We start from the raw sequence: 17,803 nt of genomic DNA, 5'->3' as shown, positions 1-17,803 counted from the left end.
GATCCATTTATCATCATCATAGTGCTCCAGCTAATCAGGTGGTAATGCGTATATAACGCCTATCCCTTTCCCCATACCCCATATACATATAATATACGCGTATATACGCATACAGTCGCGGTCGATGTGCATATGTATAATAAATACAATGCATATGTAAGATGAAACAATAAAACTCTCAGAATAATATGATGTCACACTAACTCTGGTGGATCACTGCTGAGCTAACATTACTAATACATGAAATCTAAAGACCCATGAATAGAAGGAACATACTAACAAGGGTACAGGATCATCAAAGACTAAAGTATCCCTAATACTTCTAAGAGTAGAGTAATATGGAAGCTCGTTTACTCGCTTGTTCATTCATATCATAGGATCATGCCAAAAATGAAAGAAAGGACAGCTTAATATACCTTTTCGCCCGCTTTAACTTTAACTACTTAACGTTTCTCCTCCCAAGCTCGTAAATCTATATTTAAGAAAATAATACTATTGTTAGGCTTATCATCATATTCTTATCTCAAGTTATCAAATTAAATCCTTTTGGAATACGTCAAAAAATTGAGTGCGGCGAACTCCGTTTATATCCCTAGCCCGAAATCACACTACCAACAACCAACAACATCAACAACAACAATACGAACATCACAACATCATCATCAATACCAAAATACTCCATAAAACATCCCACATGATGTTTATCCGATTTTTCAACCAACTACTTCATTATACGACCATTTAATTGCTTTATCTTCGTAAATAGACCTAAATCAATATCAATAAGGAAAGATCATACCTTGATTTTGCTAGAACCGCAATATCTTCAATATTCGCCTTGAATTCCAGCCAAGATTCACTGCAATACGATATTATAATTGCAACTATACACTATCTGAACCTGATTCGGAGAGTATACTTAATTCGCATTAAAATTTGATGATTGGATGTTGGGGGAAATTTCCAGAATATTCGGGAAGTTTGGAGAGGTGCTTAGATGAAGAATAAAGGGGTAACCCCCCTTTTATAACGTTCTAGGTACGCACATGCACCCAGAAATTCTTCGATGCGTTGACGCTCAGTGGAAACTCTAACACATGGATAACACATCTAATACATGACATTTATGTTATTTTTAGACAGTGTTTCTTTCTTAGGATTATGTTAGAGTCCTTGTACGGTGACTTTCATATTTTGGGGTTGTAATAGTTTAGACTTTCGCAGATTTTATTTATTCATGGCATGACCAGACGTTTGGAGATATTTATTTTTGTTATATCCTTGAATGCTTTAAAATTGGTTAAGTAGATGGTTCGCCCACTAGGGAATTTGTGTGGGTGCCACTCACGGCTACTTGGGTCGTGACAGTGGAAGTAGTATTCGGAAGACCAATCCTCGCCACCGTTTTAGTTTAGAGTCGGTCGACGATGTTGCTGAGTACACGTTGATTACCCGTACTCACTCTACACTCGCTGCACCTTTTGTGTGCAGATTCGGTTCCTAGCACTAGCGGATCCTATGATTACGCCTGTCATTGAAGAAGCTTTTTTTTGGAGGATTCGGGGTGAGACATCAGTGATCTATGGCCTTTAGATTCCCCATCTATCTATATTTCTGTCTTACTATTCCTAGAAAGTTTGTCTTTCATTTTAGTAGTTCTTGTATTAGTGATGCCATGTTTTGGGAGTTGTAGTAGTTATTCCATATTTTTATATCTATGAGACTTATTTAAGACCTTTAAATGGCTTTTTTGATTGTTTCTCATGTTACTTATTTATTTGTATAAAAAGGGCTGTGGATGACTTACCTACCTGGTGGGAGTAGGTGCCTTCATGACTTTGCAAATTGGGTCATGACAAATTGGTGCTCATGGTCCGAGGCACAGTTCCCAGTGTTCTTATTCTCAACTCAGAGGTTGAAGTGGTCATTCCGGTTATTCTAGCTCTTCTCAGTAGCCTGTGGCACGCTGGGGTTGTTATGAGTGTGGTGACACAGGGCATTTTGTGAGGGACTAACCCAGACTCTGGCAGAGTGGCCCATACTCTAGTTCTCAGGGTTCTACACCTAGGGCAACAACACAGCCGGCTAAAGGTGGTGCATAATGTAGCAGAGGTGGTTATCATTCTAGTAGAGGTAGTGCTAAGACATGCCGTGGTGGTGGTTGATACGCTCAAATTACACCTACTAAATGGCATAAAGCGGACGTTGTTAAATATAGTAACCCAACTAGCTTAGGGTCAAATCCCACAGGGAATAGGGTTTGAAAAGTTTACTATTGTAGTGAGGTACTTACTTGTGGTCTAATTTCGTATTCCGGTAAGTTTGTAGAAGAGTTTCGTGTTTACTAACTATTTTGATTGGATTGTAATTAACTAGAATAAAGAAACCAAGGTTGTGTCCCCTTTAGATGAAGTGTAATGCTAAGGGTGTAAATATGATATACTTATAATGGATTGTTGTACGAATACACTTAACCTCTAATTTACTTCCTAATATTTCCCAATAGTTAGAAAGTATGTCTCTTTATAATTTTCGCAAATGTAAAAGAGTTGATATTAAGAGCGGTTAATATGTTCCAAGTAAACCCTTCTTATTCCTAAGTGAGTTTATTAAACAAGGTTTAATGCCCCGAGTTCTTGTTACTCATCCCTACCAAACCCTAACACACTTTCCTAAGTAAAGTAACGTTTTAAGGCTTAAGTTAATGTTTGCAACCATCAACTAACCTTTGAGGAATAAAGAATAAGTAAAAACTAAAAACCCATTATGCATATATCCAAGAACAAACACCCATTCACATAACACCCATCATTGGGTTCACCACCTTAGAATTAACTTTAGCTACTCATGATATTCAATGCAAAACAAAGTATTAAAGAAGTCATTAATGCTTACAATGTAATAAAGAAGATGAAAAGTAGTAATCTTGTCCTCAAAATAAAGCTTCAAAACTATGGAGTATTCAATGCCCAAGAAGAAAGAGACAAAAATCTGAATTCTAATGACCCACAAAAACCCGACATTAAGTATTTATAATGGTCCAAGTTGTGGAAAATATCTTGACAAAGCTGCCTCCATCACATCAGTTATACAGACCATAAAAGATTATACGGTCCGTCAAATTACACTCTTCACCTCAAACTGCTTTTCTTCACTTTTCTACGCTTCCTTTTTGACGGACCGTCAAATTGTTTACGGTCCATAGAGTTGTTCCATAGAGTTGTTCCATAGAATTTTCTTTAGCTGAGATGCAAACTGTAACTAGTCTACGCTGGGTTTTACGGTCCATAAATATTCTACGGACCGTAAGTTCTGCCATGAATTTTCTTTAGTTAACAAGCTCACTGTGACAAGTTTACGTTACATTTGATGAGCCGTAGAATAATCTACGGTCCGTCTTTTGTTCCGGGAATTTGTCTATTCAGTTACTTCGCCTTTTTCACTTCTGTTTGTGATCTTTTCACATAATTCCCCAAATTTTGCCACGTGGACACTAAATACCTGAAACACAACAAAAATATATCAAAACGACACAAACTTTCTTGAACACAAGTAAAACTCGTAGTTAAAAAGCATCAAACGTGCCGAAATTACGTGACACATCAGTGGTCACAGAGGTTCTTAGGACGAGGGTGGCCGTGCTCAGTGCTATGCATTTCCAGGTAGACTAGAGACAGATGCTTCAGATGCAGTCATTATAGGAACTATTTCAGTTTGTCGTCGGTCGGCTATGGCATTATTTGATCCAGGCTTTACGTACTCTTACGTGTTTACTTACTTTGATTTAGGTCTGGATATGCTATGTGAGTTGCTTGATTTCTCTATTAGTGTTTCTACTCCTGTTGGGGATTCTGTAGTGGCGGATCGAGTGTATTGATCATGTGTTGTTACTTTGATGGGGTATGACACTTGGGCTGATTTGATGATTCTGGACATGGTAGATTTTGACATTATCATAAGTATGAATTGGTTGTCCCTTTATCATGCGATCTTGGACTGTCATGCGAAGACAGTTATGTTAGTCATCTTAGGGAGTTCCTAGGTTGGAATGGAAGGGTGCTATTAGCCATGCGCCAAAGAGAGTGATATCTTTTCTTAAGGCTCGTCAGATGGTTGAGAAAGGGCATTTGGCCTATTTAGCTTATGTTTGGGATACTAGTGCTGATACTCCTCCATTTGAGTTAGTGCCTGTAGTGAGGGAGTTTCCCAAGGTGTTTTCGACAGATTTACCAGGTGTTCCACCAGATCATGACATTGATTTCTGTATTGATTTGGAGCGGGGCACCAAGCCTATTTCTATTCCGCCATATTGAATGGCACTAGCGGAGTTAAAGTAACAGTTGCAAGATATGTTGAGTAAGGAATTCATTAGACCTAGTGTTTCCCTTGGGGTGTTCGTGAAGAAGAAAGATGGGACGATGCGTATGTGTACCGACTAATGACAGTTGAACAGGGTTGTAATCAAGAACAAGTATCTCATTCCTCGTATTGTTAATTTGTTTCATCAGACAGTTGAACAAGGTTGTAATCAAGAACAAGTATCTCATTCCTCGTATTGTTAATTTGTTTCATCAGCTTCAAGATGCGTCGGTCTTCTCTATGATCGATTTGAGGTCTGATTATCATCAATTAAATATTAGGGCAGAAGATATCCCTAAGAAAGCTTTCGGGACCCGTTATGGTCATTATGAGTTTCTGGTCATGTCTTTTGGGCTAACCAATACGCAAACAACCTTTATGGACTTGATGAACGGTGTCTTCAAAACCTACTTGGATTCTTTTGTGATATACTCTAGTAGTAAAGGAGAGCATGAGCAGCATTTGAAGATCGTGCTTGGGATTTTGAAGGAGAAGCAATTATATGCCAATTTTTTAAAATGTGAGTTTTATCTCAATTCTGTGGAATTTTTAGGACATGTAGTGTCCAATGATGGTATTATAGACGACCCAAAGAAGATTGAGGCAGTTCATGATTGGGTCAGACCTACTTCAGTTACCGAGATTTAGAGTTTCATTGGACTCGCTAGTTACTATCGGCATTTTGTAGAGGGGTTTTACTCCATTGGATATCCCTTGATCAAATTGACTCAAAAGAATGTACCTTTCTAATGGCCGGACGAGTGTGAGGTAAGATTTCAAAAGCTCAAGACTTTGTTAACTTCGGTCCCGATTTTGACTCTTCCCGTAGAGTGAAAGGGCTTTACTGTATATTGTGATGCCTCACGAATCTGCCTTGAGTGTGTATTGATGCAGAAATGGAAAATATAGCCAATTCTTCGAAGCAATTGAAGGGCACAAAAAGAACTACCCTACTCATGATTTGGAGTTGGCGGCAGTGGTTTTTATATTGAAGATTTAGAGGCATTACACTTATGGTGTGCATTGTAAGGTGCATACTAATCATCGGAGGCTTCAGCACATTTTTAATCAGAGGGATGTAAAGTTGAGGCAACAAAGATGGTTAGAGTTGCTTAAGGATTATGACATGAATATGCTTTATCATCAAGGCAAGGATAATGTAGTGGCGGATGCCTTGAGTCAAAAGACAGTGAGTATGGGTAGCCTAGAAAGGTTACAGTTAGGGGAGCTACCTTTGGCTATGGATATTCAATCTTTGGCAAAAACTATTGTGAGACTTGATATTTCGAAACCTTGCAAGGTTCTAGCTTGTGTAGAGGTATGGTCTTCTTTGTTGGAACAGATTAGGGCTCAATAGTTTGATGATGCAAAGTTGCGTAAGATTAGAGACAAATTGCTCAAAGGAAAGGCCAAGGAGGAAATTCTTGATGATGAGGGTGTGTTGAGAATCAAGGGTTGTATATGTATTCCCCAAGTGGGGGATTTGACTAGATTGATCGTGGAAGAGGCTCACAGTTTGAGGTACTCTATTCATCCGGGGGCTACAAAGATGTATCGAGATTTGAAGCAGCATTATTGGTGGTGTAGTATAAAGAGGGACATAGCGGGATTTGTGTCTCGATGTTTGAAATGTCAACAACTGAAATATGAGCACCAAAAGCTAGGTGGAATTACTTAGAGAATGCATATACTTGAGTGGAAATAGGAGCTGATTGCTATGGACTTCGTGGTGGAATTACCATGAATTTTGGGGAAATTTGATGCTACTTGGGTTATCATGGACCGTTTGACTAAGTCGACTCATTTTGTACTGGTTCAGACTACTTACAATTCAGAAAAGTTGGCCAGAATCTACATTCGAGAAATAGTTTGTTTGCATGGGATGCCCATTTCCATCATTTCGGATCGAGGCATTCTGTTTATCTCATTTTTGGCAATCTATGTAGAAGGAGTTTGGTACTCGGGTGGAGCTTAGTACAACACTTCACCCTCAGACTGATGGTCAATCTGCGCGGACTATTAAGGTCTTTGTGGATATGTTACGGGCCTGTGTGATTGATTTTGTAGGTCATTGGGATCAGTTCTTGACTTTGGAATAGTTTGCTTACAAAAATAGTTACCATTCGAGCATCGAGATGGCACCATTCGAGGTGTTATATGGTAGGAGATATCGTTCTTTGGTTGGTTGGTTTGATGAATTTGAGGTTAGGCCTTGGGCAACAGATTTGTTGAGGGATTTCTTGGACAAGGTCACATTTATTCAGGAGAGACTTCTCACAGATCAGAGTAGGAAAAGCAGTTATGCGGAATGGAAGGTTCGTGATTTGGAGTTCATGGTTGATGAGTGGGTCTAGTTGAAGGTTTCACCCATGAAAGGTGTGCTGAGGTTTGGAAAGAATGAAAAGCTGAGCCCTAGGTTGTTACACCTCTGTCACGCCCTAAACCATGGCCTGGGCAAAACACGACACTCGGTGCCTTACTGCATGTGACCGAGCGAACCGCATGGCTTGCTGAATCATCATGAGCGGAATAGAACATGAAATGTGATAAGCTTTTATAAAACATGAGGTGTCAAAATAATTTAATGAAATACTTTTTTAAATCATGAATGCGAAAATATCATAAATTGAGCCAAAGATGGCTACACGGCTCTGAGTATCTGACATAACTAACTGACTAGTCTATGAAACCTCTAATCATGAGTCTTGACTGGAAAACATGCTCGCTGGGACAAGGCCCCCAGCATACCTTTAAATGCATAACTAATACAACAAAGATAGCCAAACTAAAACCTCGAATGAGATGGGCTCGATAAGGCGATACGTGTAGAGTCCTACTAAGCGGATACGTCATCACAGCAAATCAATACTGCATCGTGAAATGCGAGGCCCCAGAGAAAATGAAAGGAGACGTCGGCCACATTGAATGTCTTGGTATATATAAAGCAACTGAATGAAATAAGATGGGATATGGAAATAACATAATAAAGACTGAACTGAAACATGATCATGAACATGAGTACATATACATATATATAACATGAGTAAAGTATCGTGAGTAGGGAGAGCAGTAAATATAATCGACAACATGGTCTGGTACTTGCGTCCTACCAGCAAAACACTCAGGGGTTGTTTGGTGTGTAGGATAAGCAAAAATAGTTCTGGGATAAAATTTTAGTGCCTCCTTATTCTATGTTTGGTTGGAATAAAAATTCAGAATAACTAATCCCGGGATAAGTTGTTTCCTAACTAAACAATCCCTCATACCTTGCCAGGGACATGAGATTTAATAATATTATGAAAGGATCCAGTCATTATGAGAGATCGTCCTAAGCATGGGTGGAGCGATCCTCATCTTACGGTGGCTGTGTAGTTTCAGGTTGCTTGAAGCCTTCTCGGTAATTAATGCAACTCCCAAAAACATGAACATGGAAAATAAGTGGCACTTGCTGCCCATGGCTTTTCATGAATCATAACTTGCATGTACATGGATATCATTCGTATTATTCTTGCATGAACTTATAAAACATATATAGCTTTTCTTGAAAATATCATAATAGTTCATAAACTTGCATGTAAGAACCCATGGAATGTAAAGTATGGCTTTTCATGGATTACATACAGATTCTCAATAATCATAATGATGATCAAGAACAAAATGAAGAATTTATAACAATTTAATACATAATATAACATGGGGCATGGACCTAGGGTTATCATAAACATGGTTAAAAACCCTAGTTTTCGTAAAGCTTCATACTTTATGGAAGAAAAAGCGTGGGGAAGAACAACGATGTTCCCACACGTAGATAGCAACCCTACATACCTGGTAATGCTCCAAACTTGTATTAAAAATCTATTCTTGGAAGAAGAATCCCAAAGCCTAGTCTTGAATTCCCTTTAATTGGGTTTCTTGAAAACCCTATGTTAAGAACATGAAATTCCTACTTAGAATTCATGGAAAATTGATGGAATTCACTTAGGATGGTCTTAAGGGGCTTACCTTGATGCTTGAAGAAGTTGAGAGGAGAGAACTTTCGTGTTAGGGTTTGAGAGGAATGAGACTTATGAAATAAAAACTGAATTCCATCTTTTAAATTGTCTCAGTCGCGGCACTGTTACGGACCATAACACGTGTAAAATTTCCAGTGAAGATTCAGCTCTGCCACCCTTCAGTAAAATGGTCCTAACTCTTTGTACAAATGTCCGTTTGACCTTCATAATATACCGTTGGAAAGGTATTTCAAATATATATAACTTCAAACAATGAAGTGTTCTCAAATTACTAACGAAAATTCTTGAAAACTAGCCATGAATGAAGACTGTCCCAGATTTAGACGGATTTAGAAAGCCTTGAGGACTTCAATTTTTTGTTTGACTTCAAAACGACTATCTATCGCCCGAAATCATCCCCAAGGGATTCTATAACTAACATGTCATTATAATACCAATATTACCCATTAGGACCTAACTCGAACTTACGGGATGTTACCGATATGGTTTAGTATGAGAATACGAGGTGTTACAACATCGTACTTTTATATATTAAGTTCGTCGTAAGTTAATTGCCGTAAGCTCGAAGAGTGAGATTATATTTGAGGTTATAAGTGGTTAAACCATGTCAATCCAAGAGTTACAAAGGATTAAGATCATGTTCTATAGGTGTTGGAAGGTCTAGAGGTTAAACGAATTGAAGAAAATACGTTTGTTGGAATGTTGGCCATCTTTTACAGACTGTACATATTAGGTACGGACCGTACTTTTCCAAAGGCTAACTATATCGCATACATAGAATGATGGTTTTTGGGAGAGTGAAATACGGTCCAAAATATAGACCGTATTTTTGAAGCACGGTCCGTCCTTTGTACTTCGTGGAGGTAAAAAATTGTAAATGATGTATAAAATGGTGGCATCTATTTGAAACCTAATTTTTCATCCTCTATAGAGTAACACACCCTCAAATACTCTCCAAAGGTTCTCATAACACCGTAGGGTAGAATCAAAAGCAAATAACATGATTTAGACGTTGAAAATCCCGTGGTGCTTGTAGATTGTTTCTTCTTCTTGTGGTTGATTTGAAGGATTCTTCAAGGTGAAGTAATCTTAGATTGAGGGATGTTCTAGTATTCTAAGGTAACATTTACCCTCTCCTTCAAGTATTTGAGCTTATTTAAGTCTTAGCTAGTTTGTTTATTAGAGGACTTGTGAAATAAAGGTTGGAAATCATGTTGAAGTTGTTATAGTGTTGTGGACTGTATTGGAATAGTTCTTATGGTATTGTATGGCTGGAAAATATGAGGATTGATTTAAGAATGTTGTTGCTGTTGTACTATATGTATTAAGGAGAAGGAAAGCCATAGAAGTATGTTGGTTGTTGTTGTAAGACAAGCTTGTTGCTTGCTATGTCGTACTCCAGATTTTCCTTTAGTGATGATAGTTTTATTGTTGTTGTTTGCAGATTGAGTTGCTACACTACTTGAGCGCATTGTTGTTGACGAGCACCTGATGAAGGTATGTAAATTATATTCCTTTCCTTTGGTTGGTATGAGTCCATAACAAGCAAGAGTTAAACATAACGTATACGAGAAGAGTGAGTTGTAGAGCTTCTATTTCTATGTTGTCCCATCTTATTTGTATTGCAGTTATTCCTTGTTGAGCGGCTAGAGTCAGTTAGAGACATGCTATATCTAGTTGAGAAACAGCGAGTATATCATGCATATCAGTTACAGCATTATCGTATACATTTGCCTTTAGGGCTATGCATTCATCATCTTATAAATTTGCCTTAGGGTCTATACAGAGATACATTTTCCTCGGGGTTATGCCTTTGCCTTCAGGCCTTTCACATTGCCTTTGGGGCTATGCACATTCACACCGGAGCTCACATGAGGTCGGACAGTTTATTTTTAGTATCATATACATGACATAAGACTAAGACAGGTAGTTGTGCTTCCAGATTATCATTGATTCCTCAGTTACATTCAGTAAATCATGTATATCAGTTCAGTTTAAGTTATTTCAGTTGCCTTACATACTCGGTATATTATTTGGTACTGATGTCCCTGTTGCCCAGGGCGCTACATTTCATGCCTGCAGGTCCTGACAGACAGGTTGACAGGCCACCACAGTAGACGGTGTCGAGTATCAACTAGATTGGTAAACTCCACTTCGTCAGGGGTTACCATGTCCAGAGTTGGAGTCATTTTGTATACACACACATGACGAGTTGGTCGGGGGCCTATCCTGACCACAGTACAATCATCTTCTATTTAGAGGCTTGTAGACTTGTCCTATATGTACAATATATCAGCATGGTGGCCTTGTCAGCCCTTGCACATGTTATTTTGGGTTATGGTATATAGATATGCATGGGTGTATGTATATATATATATATATCTTCTGGGATGTTCCATTATCATAGAGAGACAGTTGTTTCTTATAGAATCTTTAGAGTATGGCTTTCCAGACCTAATAGGGTATTGTTTGATTTATAGTTTGGCCTTGTCGGCCCAGATTACTTGTATGTATTTCCAAGGCTTATAAGTTATAGTTGGTACACTCAGGGTCAATTATGGCATTGGGTTCTGGCCACGCCTCCCCAGATTTCAGGCGTGACAAACTTGGTATCAGAGCAGGTTTGTCCTTGGGAGTCTACAAGCTGTGTCTAGTAGAGTCTTGTTTATAAGAGTGTTGTGCACCACATTATATAAACAGGAAGCTACAGGTCATTTAAGAGTTGTTTACCATTCTTTCAGATCCAGATTGTGCTATAAAGCTGAGTTATAGGGATTTGAGTATAAACCTATGTAATGGTGGTTGTATACAAACATGCCTGTGACTAGAAAGACTACAGCTAGCTAGAGGGCTAATGCTGTAGCGGGTGACGGTACTAGCAGAGTACCACTAGTTGATGTGGCCGAGTTTGAGGCCTACGGCGAGACACCCTCACATCTGTCTTCGACTCCTCCACCACCTGAGGAGCTTTCGAGAGAGGCAGCACCTCTAGTTCCGCCTCCTATTCCATCTGATCAGGACATCAGGAGTACGGTGCACCTGTTTACACAGATACCTATTGTACAGCGACATCAGATAGCATCAGCTAGTGCAGAGCCTTCAAAGGGACCAGGTAGTTCGATGGTTGGGAGAGGTCCAGGGGATCTGAGGCACCTCCAGTAGAGTGGGACGATTTTTCAGATGCTTTCCTGGACCATTACCTGCCCTTGAAGATTCGTGAGGCTCGAGTTGACCATTTCTAGGCCCTTCACCAGGGTAACATGAGTATTCGAGAGTATTGTCTCCGATTTGATTCTCTGTCCAAGTATGCACCATCTCTTGTTGCTCGATGCGGGCCAAAATTCACTAATTTTTAGTGGGACTTGCACCAGATTATGTTGAGGCATGTATCACGGCCGCATTAAATGATACTATGGACATCTCCCGAATCTAGGCTTTCGCTCAGAATCTAGAGGAGCATAGGCGCCAGCAGCGGGTTACTGAGAGGATAGAGAGGGAGCAGCACAAGAGAGTGAGGTCCAAGGGTTATCAGGGTGATTCTCAGGGTGGTTTTAGGCCACAGTATTATGACTGGCCACCTAGTCCACCCCCACCTTAGTCCCAGGGTTATAGATCAGATCGTTATATTTCATTAGGATTGGGTGAGAGTTCACGGGCGTCAGGCCCCTACAACAACAGATTTCATAGCAGTGAGGTCAGCTCCCGCGCGTTGTGGTATTTGTGGCACAAGGCATTATCGGGTATGTAGAGTAAGTTTGACTTCTTACTATATGTGTGGCCGTAAGGGTCACACGATGAGAGATTGCCCGACTAGAGAACAGGGCGGTATGGCTCAGCCGACTGGCTCGGTAGCAGGTTCATCTTCTTCAGTGCGTCCTATAAGGTGCGGGCCGCAGTCTTCTGCTGGGAGAGGTCTAGATAAGGCGGACCATCTGGCTCAGGCGGTAGTCAGAATCGCATTTACACTTTGGCAAGCCGTCGGCACCTATAGTCTTCACTAAATGTTGTGATAGGTACATTGACCGTTTGTTCATATAGTGTCTATGCAATATTAGACCCGGGGTCCATATTGTCGAATATCACTCCGTTTGTCGCGGGGAAGTTTAGTATAATACCTGAGTTGTTGAGTAGGCCATTTTCAGTGTCAATACCATTTGGCGAGTCTGTTATTGCTAGGAGAGGCTATCGGGGTTGTACGGTAGTGATTTGTAACTATCAGACCTTAGCGAATCTTGTAGAGTTTAGAAATGGTTGAATTTGATGTCATTATGGGTATGGAATTGTTAGCATCTTGTTATGCTAATGTTTAGTTTGGACAAAGGTTGTCAGATTTTATTTCCCACGGGAACTAGTTCTAGAATGGAAGGGTAATGTGGCGACACCGAGAGGTAGGTTTATTTCCTATCTCAAGGCGAAGAAGATGATTACTAAGGGTACGTATTTACCATATCGTCCGAGTTAGAGATGCAGATGTAGAACCACCTACTCTTCAGTTCGTTCTGGTGGTTAATGAGTTTCCAGATGTATTCCCGGATGAGCTCCCAAGTATCCCACCACAGAGGGAGATTGACTTTGCTAAAAATGTGCTTTCAGATACTCAGCCGATATCGATTACTCCTTACAGAATGGCTCCTGCAGAGGTAAAGGAATTGAAGGAGCATTTGAGAGATTTGCTCGAGAAAGACTTTATCAGGCCTAGTACTTCACCATGGGGTGACCAATATTGTTTGTAAGTAATAAAGAAGCCTCACTAAGAATGTGCATTGACTATCGACAACGGAACAAGGTGGCGATAAAGAACAAGTATTTGATCCCGAAGATTGATGACTTATTTGATTAGTTGCAGGGTGCCAAGTTCTTCTCTAAGATTGACTTTAGATCTGCGTACCACCAGGTGAAAGTTCAGGAGAAGGATATCCCGAAGACAGCCTTTAGAACCAGATATAACCAGTTTGAGTTTATGGTGATGTCCTTCGGGTTGAAAAATGCTCCAGTGGTATTCATAGGCCTGATGAACAGAATATTCAGACCGTTCCTAGATTTGTTCGTGATTGTATTTATCGATGATATTCTTGTTTATTCACGTTCAGAAGCAGAGCGTGTAGACCACTTGCGAGCAGTGATTTAGGTACTTTAGGATCGTAAGTTATATGTGAAGTTCTCCAAGTGTGAATTCTGGTTGAATTCTGTGGCATTTCTAGGCCACATTGTATCAGACGAGGGCATCAGAGTTGATACACATACGATAGAGGTTGTGAAGACTCGGCCTAGACCTACGACTCCGACAGAGGTTCACAATTTTCTAGGGTTAGCAGGTTATTACAGGAGGTTCGTTGAAGGGTTCTCTTTTCTTTCACCACCGCTGATGAAGATGACTCAGAAAAAAGCTAAGTTTCAATAGACAGATGCTTGTGAATGGAGTTTCTAGGAATTGAAGAACAGATTGACATCAACACCAGTTATGACACTTTCAGAAGGTACAGAGAGCTATGTAGTTTATTGTGACGCTTTAGGTGTCGGGTTGGGATGTGTTCTTATGCAGCATGGTAAGGTAATTTCATATGCTTCGAGACAGTTGAGGAAGCATGAGAAGAACTATCCGACCCATAACCTAGAGTTGGCCGTAGTTATGCACGCATTTAAGATCTGAACTACTTATATGCCGTCCATGTTGATATTTATATAGATCACAAGAGCCTTTAATATATCTTCAAGCAGAAGGAGCTGAAATTCTGGAAGAGACAATGGTTAGAGCTGTTGAAGGACAATGATACTGATATTTAGTATCATCCAGAGAAGGTTAATATTGTAGCTAATGGCCTCAGTTGTAGATCCATGGGTAGCTTATCATACTTGACTGCCGAGAAGAGAGAGTTAGCTTGAGAGCTTCACCGATTAGCTAGTTTGGGAGTCCAATTGTTGGACACAGGTGATAGTGGGGTCACCATTTAGGATACGGTAGCCTCATCTCTAGTAGCAGAGGTGAAGGAGCAGCAGTATGAGGATCCTATTATATTACAACTTAGAGAGAGAGTCCAACAGAGAGAGAAAACAAACTTTGAGGTAACAGAGGATGGGGTCTTGCAATATCGAGGTCAATTATGTGTCCTAGATGTTGCGAGACTTTGACAGCATATTATGGAAAAAGCTCATTATTCTGGCTATTCTATCTACCCAGGGTCAACTAATATGTATCATGATATTAAAGAGATCTATTGGTGGAACCATATGAAGAAGAATATTGTCGATCTCGTCGCTCAATACGCTAATTGTCAGCAAGTGAAGATAGAACACCAGAACTCCGTGAGGTAGTTCAAAATATAGAGATTCTAACCTGGAAATGGGAGATGATTAATATGGACTTTATTACAGATTTTCCCTGTTCGTATCGTAAGTTTGACTCTATTTGGGTGATTGTTGATAGGCTCGCGAAGTCAGCCCACTTTTTGCCAGTCAGAACCACTTATACGGCCGAGGACTATGCGAGATTTTATATATCAGGAAGATAGTACGGCTCCATGGCATCCCAGTATCTATTATATCATATAGAGGGACATAGTTTACGACTAACTTCTGGAAATCCTTCCAGAAAGGTCTGGGGACATAAGTGAACCTTAGCACAACCTTCCATCGACAGACAGATAGCCAGGTTAAGTGCATGATTCAGACACTCGAGGATATGTTGTAAGCATGTATGCTAGATTTCAGAGAGAGATGGGATGATCACTTGTCACTTATTTATTTTGCATATAATAATAGTTATCATTCTAGCATCAGGATGGCTCCTCATGAGGCCTTATACGGACGAGAGTGCAGGTCTCCTATCGGATGGTTCGAGGTAGGTGAGTCAGAGCTATTAGAACCCGATTTTGTCCATCAGGCTATAGAGAAGGTGAAACTCATTCTGGGGTGGTTGTTGTCAGCCTAGAGTTGCCGGAAGTCATATGCAGATGTGCGACGACGAGACTTAGAGTTTCAGGTTGACGATTGGGTATTCTTAAAGGTGTCACCTATGAAGGGCATTATGAGATTTTGGTAAAAAAGGGAAGCATAGCCCAAGGTATGTTAGGCCTTATAGGATCGTTCGCAGGATAGGTCAAGTGGCCTATGAGCTAGACCGGCCTCCAGAGTCAGAATCTGTTATATTTGATGTTGATGGCCATGTGGGGCTAATGAGATATTTTTTATTGTTATGGCCCTGTGTGGCAGATATAGTATATTTTTTGGCTGCGTGGTAGGTTGGCATAGTCTAGTTTATCGAGGAGAATCTGTCAAAATCTTAGTAAGTCTCTAAGAGTATAACATTTGAGGATGAATGTTCCTAAGGTGGGAATGATGTTACACCTCGTAGTTTCGTACGTTAAGTTCATCGTAAGTTAACCGACATAAGCTCGAAGAGTGAGATTATCTTTGAGGTTAGAAGTGGTTAAACCATGTCAGTCCTAGAGTTACAAAAGGCTTAAGATCATGTTCTATAGGTGTTGGAAGGTTTAGAGGTTAAGCGAATCAAAGAAAATACGTTTCCTCAGAAGTTGGACTGTTGGCCATCTTTTATGGATCATACATATTAGGTACGGACTGTACTTTTCTAGAAGGTCACCGTATCTCATAGATAGAATGATGATTTCTGGCAGGGTGAAATACGTTCTGAAATACGGACGGTATTTGTGAAGTACGGTCCTTCCTTTTAGTCGTACTTCGTGGCGGTGAAAAATTGTAAATGATGTATAAAACGGTGGAAACCATTTGAGACCTAATTTTTCATCCACTACAGTGTAACACACCCTAAAATACTCTCTAAAGGTTCTCATAACACCCTAGGTTAGAATCAAAGGCAAACAACGTGATTTAGATGTATTTGGATGATTTTGAGAATCTCGTGGTGCTTGTAGATTGTTTCTTCTTCTTCTTGTGGTTGATTTGGAGGATTCTTCAAGCTGAAGTAATCTTAGATTGAGGGATGTTATTGTGTTCTAAGGTAACATTTACCCTCTCATTCATGTATTTGAGCTTATTTAAGTCTTAGCTTGTTTGTTTATTGGAGGGCTTGTGAAATAAAGGCTGGAAATCATGTTGAAGTTGTTGTAGTGTTGTGGACTGTATTGGAATGGTTCTTATGGTATTGTATGGCTAGAAAATATGAGGATTGATTTAAGAATTTTGTTACTGTTTTACTCTATGTATTAAGAAGAAGGAAGCCCATAGAAGTATGTTGGTTGTTGTTGTTCTAAGACAAGCTTGTTGCTTGCTATATCGTACTCCAGATTTTCCTTTAGTGACGATAGTCTTATTGTCGTTGTTTGTAGATTGAGTTGCTATACTACTTGAGCGCATTGTTGTTGATGAGCACTTGACAAAGGTATATGAATGATATTCCTTTCCTTTGGTTGGCATGAGTCCATAACAAGCAAGAGTTAAACATAACGTATACGAGAAGAGTGAGTCGTAGAGCTCTATTTCTATGTTGTCCCATCTTATTTGTATTGCAATTATTCCTTGTCGAGCGGCTAGAGTCAGTTAGACCTATGCTATATCTAGTTGAGAAACAACGAGTATATCATGCATATCAGTTACAGCATCATCGTATACATTTGCTTTCAGGGCTATTCATTCATCATCATATAAATTTGCCTTCGGGGATATACAAATATACGTATTGCCTTCAGGGCTATACATAGATACATTTGCCGTCAGGGATATGCATTGCCTTTGGGACATTCACGTTACCTTCCGGGCTATTCACATACGCACTATACCTCTGTCATGACCCAATTTACCAAGCCATGATGGCACTAACTCCAAAGAGTCGGTAAGCCGACCACAACTATTTAACCCAAAATATAACTAAGGAATTTAATGAGGAATAATAAAGCAATTCAATTTAAGTCATTAATAGGTTTCATAATATAGAAGATACGAAACAAGTACTACAAATACCCAAGGCTAATATCACTAGTACAAGAACATACTAAAATGGAATACGAGTCTGGCAATACGTCTCGAAAATACATAAAATGTCAGAAAATAAACGACAGGAAGTAAAGATAGATGGAGAAGATCTGGTGCCACGGATCACACTAGTGGCTCACCCCAAATCATTTTGATGGCCTCCTGAATGGCTGGAAACGTCCCGAGATCCGCTCTTGCTAGGAACGGAATCTTCACACAAAAAGGGTGCAACAAGTGTAGCATGGGTAAAATGAACAACGGGTACTCAGAAACATCATCGACTGACCCTAGATAAAATGGAGATGAGGGTTGGCCGTACGAATACCACTTCCACACTAAACCGCTATTAGTCCGACATAGTAATAAAGTCAATAACCCCATAATTCAAGCCTAGGTGTAAGGAGCCCTTAATTGTTCAAGTTCATTTCAAATAGCCACGTAGCAAGATAATAGGAGTCAATAAGCAATTTAAACAAGTAAAT

The sequence above is a fragment of the Lycium ferocissimum genome, chromosome 5, assembly GCF_029784015.1.
Source record: "Lycium ferocissimum isolate CSIRO_LF1 chromosome 5, AGI_CSIRO_Lferr_CH_V1, whole genome shotgun sequence".
NCBI lineage: Eukaryota > Viridiplantae > Streptophyta > Magnoliopsida > Solanales > Solanaceae > Lycium > Lycium ferocissimum.
This window is presented reverse-complemented; position numbering follows the sequence as displayed.